General features: G+C 34.3%; 1 pseudogene; it reads right to left on the bottom strand.

Annotated features, from left to right (window-relative positions):
- Window positions 1-500: 500 nt before the first annotated feature.
- Window positions 501-8313, bottom strand: LOC132357690 (KANTR integral membrane protein-like; annotated as a pseudogene).
- Between the last annotated feature and the right edge of the window lie 880 nt (window positions 8314-9193).

Raw genomic sequence — 9193 nt, 5'->3', positions numbered from 1 at the left:
CCAGACATAAAATGAATAAGGAAACACAAGCTTTAAATGACATGATAGACCACATGGAGTTAACTGATATTTATAGGACATTCCATCTGAAAACAGCAGATTATATTTTCTTCTCAAGTGCATGCAGAACATTCTCCAGGATAGATCACATCTTGGGTCACAAATCAAGCCTCAGTAAATTTAAGAGAACTGAAGTCATATCACGCATGTTTTCTGACCACAACACTGTGAGATTAGAAATAAATTACAGGGGAAACAAAGTAGAAAACACAAACACATGGAGGCTAAACAACATGTTACTAAATAACCAGGACATGACTGAAGAAACAAAAAACTACCTAGAGACAAATGACAATGAAAACACGATGATCCAAAACCTATGGGATGTAGCAAAAAAAGTTCTAAGAGGGAACTTTATAGCAATAGAATCCTACCAGAAGAAACAAGAAAAATCTCAAATGAACAGTTTAACCTTACACCTAAAGGAACTACAGAAAGAAGAACAAACAAAACCCAAATTTAGTAGAAGGAAAGAAATCATAAAGATCAGAGAAGAAATAAATGAAATAGAAACAAAGAAAACAATAGGAAATTTCAATAAAACTAAAAGCTGGCTCTTTGAGAAGATAAACAAAATTGATTAACCTCTATTCAGACTCATCAAGAAAAAAGGGAGAGGACTCAAATCAATAAAATTAGAAATGAAAAAGAAGTTACAACAGACACCGCAGAAATACAAAGCATCATAAGAGACTACTACAAGCAACCATATGCCAATAAAATGGACAACTTGGAAGAAATGGGCAAATTCTTAGAAAGGTATAACCTTCCAAGACTGAACAAGGAAGAAATAGAAAATATGAACAGACCAATCAGAAGTAACGAAATTGAAACTGTGATTAAAAATCTTCCGACAAACAAAAGTCCAGGACCAGGTGGCTTCACAGGTGAATTCTATCAAACATTTAGAGAGAGCTCACACCCAAAACTCATTCTATGAAGCTGCCATCACCCTGATACCCAAACCAGACAAAGATACTACAAAAAAAGAAAATTACAGAGCAATATCACTGATGAATATATGCAAAAATCCTCAACAAAATACTATCAAACAGAATACAACAACATACTAGAAGGATCATAAACCATGATCAAGTAGGATTTATCCCAAGGATTCTTCAATATACGCAAATTAATCAATGTGATACACCATATTAACAAATTGAAGAATAAAAACCATATGATCATCTCAATAGATGCAGAAAAAGCTTTTGACAAAATTCAACACCCATATATGATAAAAACTCTCTAGAAAGTCGGCATAGAGGGAACCTACCTCAACATAATAGAGGTCATATATGACAAACGCACAGCAAACATCATTCTCAATGGTGAAAAACTGAAAGAATTTCCTCTAAAAGAGGAACAAGACAAGGATATCCACTCTCACCACTATTATTCAACATAGTCCTGGAAGTCCTAGCCACAGCAATCAGAGAAGAAAAAGCAATAAAAGTAATACAAATTGGACAAGAAGAAGTAAAACTGTCACTGTTTGCTGATGACATGATACTATATATAGATAATCCTAAAAATGCCACCAGAAAACTACTAGAGCTAATCAAAGAATTTGGTAAAGTTGCAGGATACAAAATTAGTGCACAGAAATCTCTTGCATGCCTATACACTAACAATGAAAGACCAGAAAGAGAAATGAAGGAAACAATCCCATTCCCCAATGCAACAAAAAGAATGAACCACCTAGGAACAATTCTACATAAGGAGGTAAAAGAACTGTCCTCAGAAAATTATAAGACACTGATTAAAGGAATAAAGTATGACACAAACAGATGGAGAGATACACCATGTTCTTGGATTGGAAGAATCAATATTGGGAAAATGACTATACTACCCAAAGCAATTCACAGATTCAGTGCAATCCCTATCAAATTACCAATGGCATTTTTTTACACAACTAGAACAGAAACACCTTAAAATTTGTATAGAGACACAAAAGACCCCGAATAGCTAAAGCAATCTTGAGAAAAGAAACACAAAAAACAAAACGGAGCTGGAGGAATCAGGCTCCCTGACTTCAGACTATACTACAAAGCTACAGTAATCAAGACAATATGGTACTGGCACAAAAACAGAAATATAGATCAATGGAACGGGATAGAAAGCCCACAGATAAACCCACACACCTGTGGTCAACTAATCTATGAAATTGGAGGAAAGGATAAACAATGGAGAAAAGACAGTCTCTTCAATAATTGGTGCTGGGAAAACTGGACAGGTACATTTAAAAGAATGAAATTAGAACACTTCCTAACACCATACACAAAAATAAACTCAAAATGGATTGAAGACCTAAATGTAAGACCAGACACTGTAACGCTCTTAGAGGAAAACATAGGAAGAACACTCTTTGATATAAATCACAGCAAGATCTTTTTTGACCCACGTCCTAGAAAAATGGAAATTAAAAAAAAAAAACAGTGGGACCTAATGAAACTTAAAAGCCTTTGCACAGCAAAGGAAACCATAAACAAGATGAAAAGGCAACCCTCTGAATGGGAGAAAATGTTTGCAAACGAAGCAACTGACAAAGGACTAATCTCCAAAATATACAAGCAGCTCATGCAGCTCAATATCTAAAAAACAAACAACCCAATCCAAAAATGGGCAGAAGATCTAAATAGACATTTCTCCAAAGAAGGTGTACACATTGCCAACAAATGCATGAAAGGATGCTCAACATCACTAATCATTAGAGAAATGCAAATCAAAGCTACAGTGAGGTATCACCTCACACTGGTCAGAATGCCCATCATCAAAAAATCTACAAACAATAAATGCTGGAGAGGGTGTGGACAAAAGGGAACCCTCTTGCACTGTTGGTGGGAATGTAAATTGATACAGCCGCTATGGAGGACAGTATGGAGGTTCCTTAAAAAACTAAAAATAGAATTACCATATGACCGAGCAATTCCACTACTGGGCATATACCCTGAGAAAACCATAACTCAAAAAGAGTCATGTACCACAATGTTCATTGCAGCTCTATTTACAATAGCCAGGACATGGAAGCAACCTAAGTGTCCATTGACAGATGAATGGATAAAGAAGATGTGGCACATATATACAATGGAATATTACTCAGACATAAAAAAGCATGAAATAATGCCATTTGCAGCAAGGTGGATGGATTAAGCGGTGATTATACTGGGTAAAGTAAGTCAGACAGAGAAAGACAAATATCATATGATATCACTTATATGTGGAGTCTAAAGGAAGGATACAAATGAAGTTATTTAAAAAACTGAAACAGATTCACAGAGTTCAAAAACAAACCTATTGGACTTCCGTGGTGGAGCAGAGCTAAGAATCCACCTGCCAATGCAGGGGACACAGGCTTGAGCCCTGGTCTGGGACGATCCCACATGCTGCGGAGCAACTAAACCCGTGCGCCATAACTACTGATCCTGCACTCTAGATCCCGCGAGCCACAGCTACTGAGCCTGCATACCACAACTACTGAAGTCTGCACGCCTAGAGCCCATGCTCCACAACAAGAGAAGCCACCATAATGAAAAGCATATCCACTGCAACAAACAGTAGCCCCCAGTCACCACAAATAGAGAAAGCCGGTGCACAGCAACAAAGACCCGACATAGCCAAAAATAAATAAAGAAACAAATAAAATTTAAAATTTTTTTAAAACCCCAAACTTATGGTTACCAAAGGGGAAAGGTGGGGGGAGGGATTAATTAGGAGTTTGGGATTAAGATATACACACTAATATATATAAAATAGATAATCAACAAGGACTTACTGTATAGCACAGGGAACTCTGCTCAATACTCTGTAATATATGGGAGAAGAATCGGAAAAAGAATGTATATATATATATATATATATATATGCATAAATCAATCACTTCGCTGTACACCTGAAACTAACAGAACATTGTAAATCAATTATACTCCAATATAAAATAAAATTTTTTTAAAAAGAAAAAAAGAATTAATGGCCAAAAGACTTCCCAAATTTGATGAATTACATGAATCTACAAATCCAACAAACTATGTAACTACATTTTGTGTAAACCCAGAGACCCACACTGAGACACATTATAATCAAACTATCTAAATCCAAAGAGAAAGAGAGCATCTTGGAGGCAGCAAGAGAAAAATGACTCATCAGACAGAAAGTAACTGCAATAAAATTATCAGCAAATTTCTAAGCAGACATTTTGGAGGCCAAAAGGTGGTGGAGTATATTTAAACTACCAAACAAAGAAACCTGTGAACCAATAATTCTAAGTCTGGCAAAACTGTCCTGCAAAAGTGAAGGAGAAATTACAACATTTCCAGATAAACAAAAGCTGAGGATGTTCATTACTATCAAACCCACTTTACAAGAAATCCTACGGGGCGTTTTTCAGGTTGAAATGAAAGGCTGATAGTAACTCCCAGCCATATGAAGACTTAACGACCTTCAGCAAAGGTAAACCCAAGGGAAAATGTAAAAGCCAGTATTTTTGTAATTTTTATTCATAACTCCACTTTTTATTTTCTATGGGATTTAAAATATGCAATTTTTGGCATCAATAATACAAGAGGAAAGGTGCTGTACAGAGTAATTTTTGTATGCAATTGAACTCACATTGGTTTCAATGTATGATAGGCTGTTATAAGATGTTATATGCTGCTTCATGGTAACCACCAAGAAAATACATGTATAGAATATACACAAAATGAAATAAGGGAACCAAAATGTTTCATTACCAAAAAGTCAACTAAATACAAAAGAAGAGAGTGATGGAGGAAATGAGGGACAGAAAAGCTATAAAACATATGAAAAATAAATAGCAAATGACAGAAATAAGTCCTTTTTCATTAGTAATTACTTTAAATGTAGAGAGATTAAACTCTCCAAGGCAGAGATCAGCAGAATAGATCTTTGAAAAATAGGATCCAACTATACGTTCTCTGCAAGAAACTCCCTTTAGGTCTACAGATACACATAGCTTGAACGTGAAAGAATGGAAAAATATATTCCAGGCAAACAGTAACCAAAGGAGAGCAGATGTGGTATATTTATATCAGACAACATAAACTTTAAGTCAAAAAATGTTACAAGAGACAAGGAAGGACCTATATACAGATAACATGGTGTATTTACCAAGAAGTTATAACAATTATAAGCATATAAGAACCAAACATCATTCCCAAAATATATGAAGCAAATACTGACACAAGTGAAGGTAGAAATAGATGGGTCTGCAATAATAGTTGGAAACTTGAATATCTCACTCTCAATAATGTATACAACTAGATTTAAGATCAATAAGGAAATAGAGGACCATAAATCAACTGGAACAGACATATACAAAACATTCCACACAACAACAGAAGAATACACATTCTTCTCGAGTGCACATGGAACATTCTCTACTATAGACTATATGTTAGGCCATAAAACAAGTCTAATTAAATTTTAAAAGTATGAAATCATACAAACAATCTTTTAAAATCACAGTGGAATGAAGCTAGAGTTAGAAATTTTTATAGAAGTTGGAAAATCCACAAATATGTGGAAATTAAGCAACGTTTTCTTAACACACTTAAAGATTAAGATTGTAAATTTAATGTTATTATATTTTATTACAATTTTAAATAGTAATTTTTTTAAATTGGAGAGGTAGAACATCGAGGGAATTATGCTAAGTGAAATAAGTCAGACAGAGAAAGACAAATACCATATGATCTTATTTATATGTGGAACTTAAAACAGCAACATCAACAAACCAAGCTCATAGATACAGAGAACAGATTGGTGGTTGCCAGAGCTGGGGTGGGTAGGGGGTGGGAGAAATGGATGAAGGGAGTCAAAAGATACAAACTTTCAGTTATAAAATAATTAAGTCATTGGGATATAATATACAGTATGGTAACTATGTTTAATAATACTGTATTCCATATTTAAAAGATGCTAGAAGAGTAGATTCTAAAAGTTATCACAAGAAAAAATGTTGTAACTATGTTTGGTGACGGATGTTAACTAGACTTATTGCAGGGATTATTTCACAATATGTACAAATATTAAGTCATTGTGTTGTATACCTGGAAACTAATATAATGTTATATATCAATTATACCTTGATTTAAAAATGGAGCGACAGAGAATCACAGCTTACTGGATCAGAAACCTCCATGAGAACCAGTACTGGTGTAGGAAAATCTTATCTGTAATTGACAAAGTCCTGGAGGCTCAGTGTGGACAAGTTTGAGAGCTAAAAACTCCACAATGGCCTGGACATAGAGGGGCCTCATACTTTTGTGAGTTTGGACTCCAGGGGAGCAACCAAGTTCTCACAATGAAGATCAGAGGAAAAAATATCCCTTCCTGCTTCCAGTAGGGAGAGGGTAAAAGTGAGCATTTTGAAATATGCCCAGAGCTTTCCTTAACAAGGTGTACCCTCAAGGTACCAGAGCATAACTAATCGGTGTTTTACCAGACCCTATTCAACCTATGGAGCGGGAAATGCCCTATTCTAACCCTCCCTGGTCTTCCTGTCTCACAGAAAGGGAAAAAAACAAAACAAAACTAGAAGCACTTGAGAAGGTCACAGCCCAGGGGCACAGACTCAGTAAAATATTGAGATTGAATCATAGGACCATAGAATGCTTCCCCTCTCCCCACACTTAACAAATCACATCAATAGATCTCCTCTGTAATAACAGGGGAGTATTACTGTAAAAACTGCATGTCTCAGATATTATTTAAGAAGTCTCTAAGGAAACAAAATGTATCAGAGACACAAACAAGGGCAGAGGAAATTTAAGCCTCTGATATAGCTACAGGTACAGCAAACAATAAACATAACCTAACATTTAGCCAGATAAACATAAAACCTGGCACTAAAGGCCTATTTCCCTCAGTTTTTTTTTTTTTTTTACCCAGTACATATTGTCCATCTTTCAACAAAAAGTTGCAAGGCATACTAAAAGATCAAAAACACAGTTGGAAGAGAGAGCAAGCATCAAAATCAGACTCAGATACAGCAGAGGTGTTAGTATAATCAGACCAGGAATTTAAAACAACTATGATTAATATACCTAGGGCTCTAATGAAAAAGGTGGACAACATACAAGAACAGATGGTAATGTAAGAAAAGAAATGGAAACTCAAAGAAATAATTAAAATCAAATGCTAGAAATCAATAACACTGTAACAGCAAAGAATGCCTTTCATGGGCTCATCAATAGACTGGAAATAGCTGAGGAAATAATAAGTGAGCTTGAGAAACAGAGGGCTAGAGAAAAGATAAACTGCTAAAACTAATAAAAGGAAATGTGATGTAGCTATGTTAATTTCAGACAAAATAGACTGCCAAGTAGGGAAAATTATCAAGGATAAAAAAGAATATTAAATAACGATAAAGGGGCTAATTCTCTAAAAACACATAAAAGTTTTTTTTAAATCTGTACACACCTAATAACAGATACCTCAAATATGTGAGGTAAAACTGAATTGCAAGGAGAAATAGATAAATCCACTATTATAGTTGGAGACTTCAATTTTCCACTATGAGTAACTGACAGATCCAGCAGGCAGAAAGTCAGTAAGACATAGTTGAATTGACCAGAATCATCATTAATTGGATCTAATTGACATATATATAATACTTTACCCAACAACAGCAGAATACACGTTATTCTCAAACTCACATGGAACATTCACCAAGAGATTCTGGGCCTTACAGCATACTTTAACAAATTTAAAAGGATAGAAATCATACAGTGAATGCACTGAGACCACAATGGAATTAGACTACAAATCAGGAACAGAAGGACAGTAAGAAAATCCTCAAATACTTGGAGATTAAATAACACATGCATCAAAGCAGTCTAAATAGAAACTTTAAAATATTTTGAGCTAAATTAAAATGAAAATACAACTTATCAAATTTGTGGGATGCAGCAAAAGCAGGACTTAGAGGGATATTTGTACCAGTAAATGCATATATTAAAAAAGAAAGATCTAAAATAAATAATCTAAGCTTTCACCTTAGGAAACCAGAAAAAGAAGAACAAATTAAATCCAAAGTAAGTAGAAGAGAAGAAATTTTAAAATTAGAGCAGAAATCTATGAAACTGAAAAGAGGAAATCAATAGAGAAAATCAACAAAACCAAAAGTTGGATCTTTGAAAACATCAATAAAATCTATAAACCTCCAGCTAGGTTAACTATGAAAAAAGGAGGTAAGATCCAAATTATTAATACCAATAATGAGCAAGGGGTCATCACAACTGATTTCATGGACATTAATACCATAATAAAGGAATATTATGAAAAACCGTATGCCCACAAATCTGATATCCCAGATGAAACAGACTAATTCTTTGAGAGACATAATCTACCAAAACTCACACAAGAAGAGATAGATAATCTGAATATATATGTATATGTTTATATACATATACCTATATATATATACACATTAGTATGTTATACATATAACATACTTGCATATATACATATATGTATATAATATAAAATACTTTTTAAATATATGTAATTAAATCAATAATCTTCAAAACAGAAAGCATCAGACTCAAATGCGTTCACTGGTGAATGCTACCAAATTTTCAAGAAAAATTTGTAACAATTCTTGACAACGTCATTCAAAAAATAGAAGTGCAGGAAATACTACCTAACTTATTCCATGGAGCCAGGATTACCCTAATATCAAAATCAGACAAAGACACTATAAGAAAGGAAAATTACAGACCAATATTTATAATAATGTAAAAATCCTCAACAAAATATTAGCAAATCAAATCCAACAATGCATAAAAAGAATAATATACCATGACCAAGTGGGATTTATTAAAAGCATGCAAGGCTAGTTCAAACTTAGAAAATCAATTAATGTCCCCTATCATCACATCAATAGGCTAAGGAAGAAAAATCATTTACTATCAATAAATGCATAAAATGCATTTGACAAAATCATTTTAATCTAAAAATAGAGACAGGGATAGAAAAAGAAGTAGATTAGAGATAGAGATAGAGATAGAAAGAGATTTATTATAATTGTCTCATGTGATTATGGAGTCTGAGAACTCCCATGACCTGCTGTCTGTGGCCCAGAGACCCACAAAAGCCGGTGGTGTGGTTCAAT

Source organism: Balaenoptera ricei, chromosome X (assembly GCF_028023285.1).
Source record: "Balaenoptera ricei isolate mBalRic1 chromosome X, mBalRic1.hap2, whole genome shotgun sequence".
Lineage (NCBI taxonomy): Eukaryota > Metazoa > Chordata > Mammalia > Artiodactyla > Balaenopteridae > Balaenoptera > Balaenoptera ricei.
The sequence above is the reverse complement of the archived record's forward strand: the minus strand, read 5'-3'. Positions and strand labels throughout refer to the sequence as shown.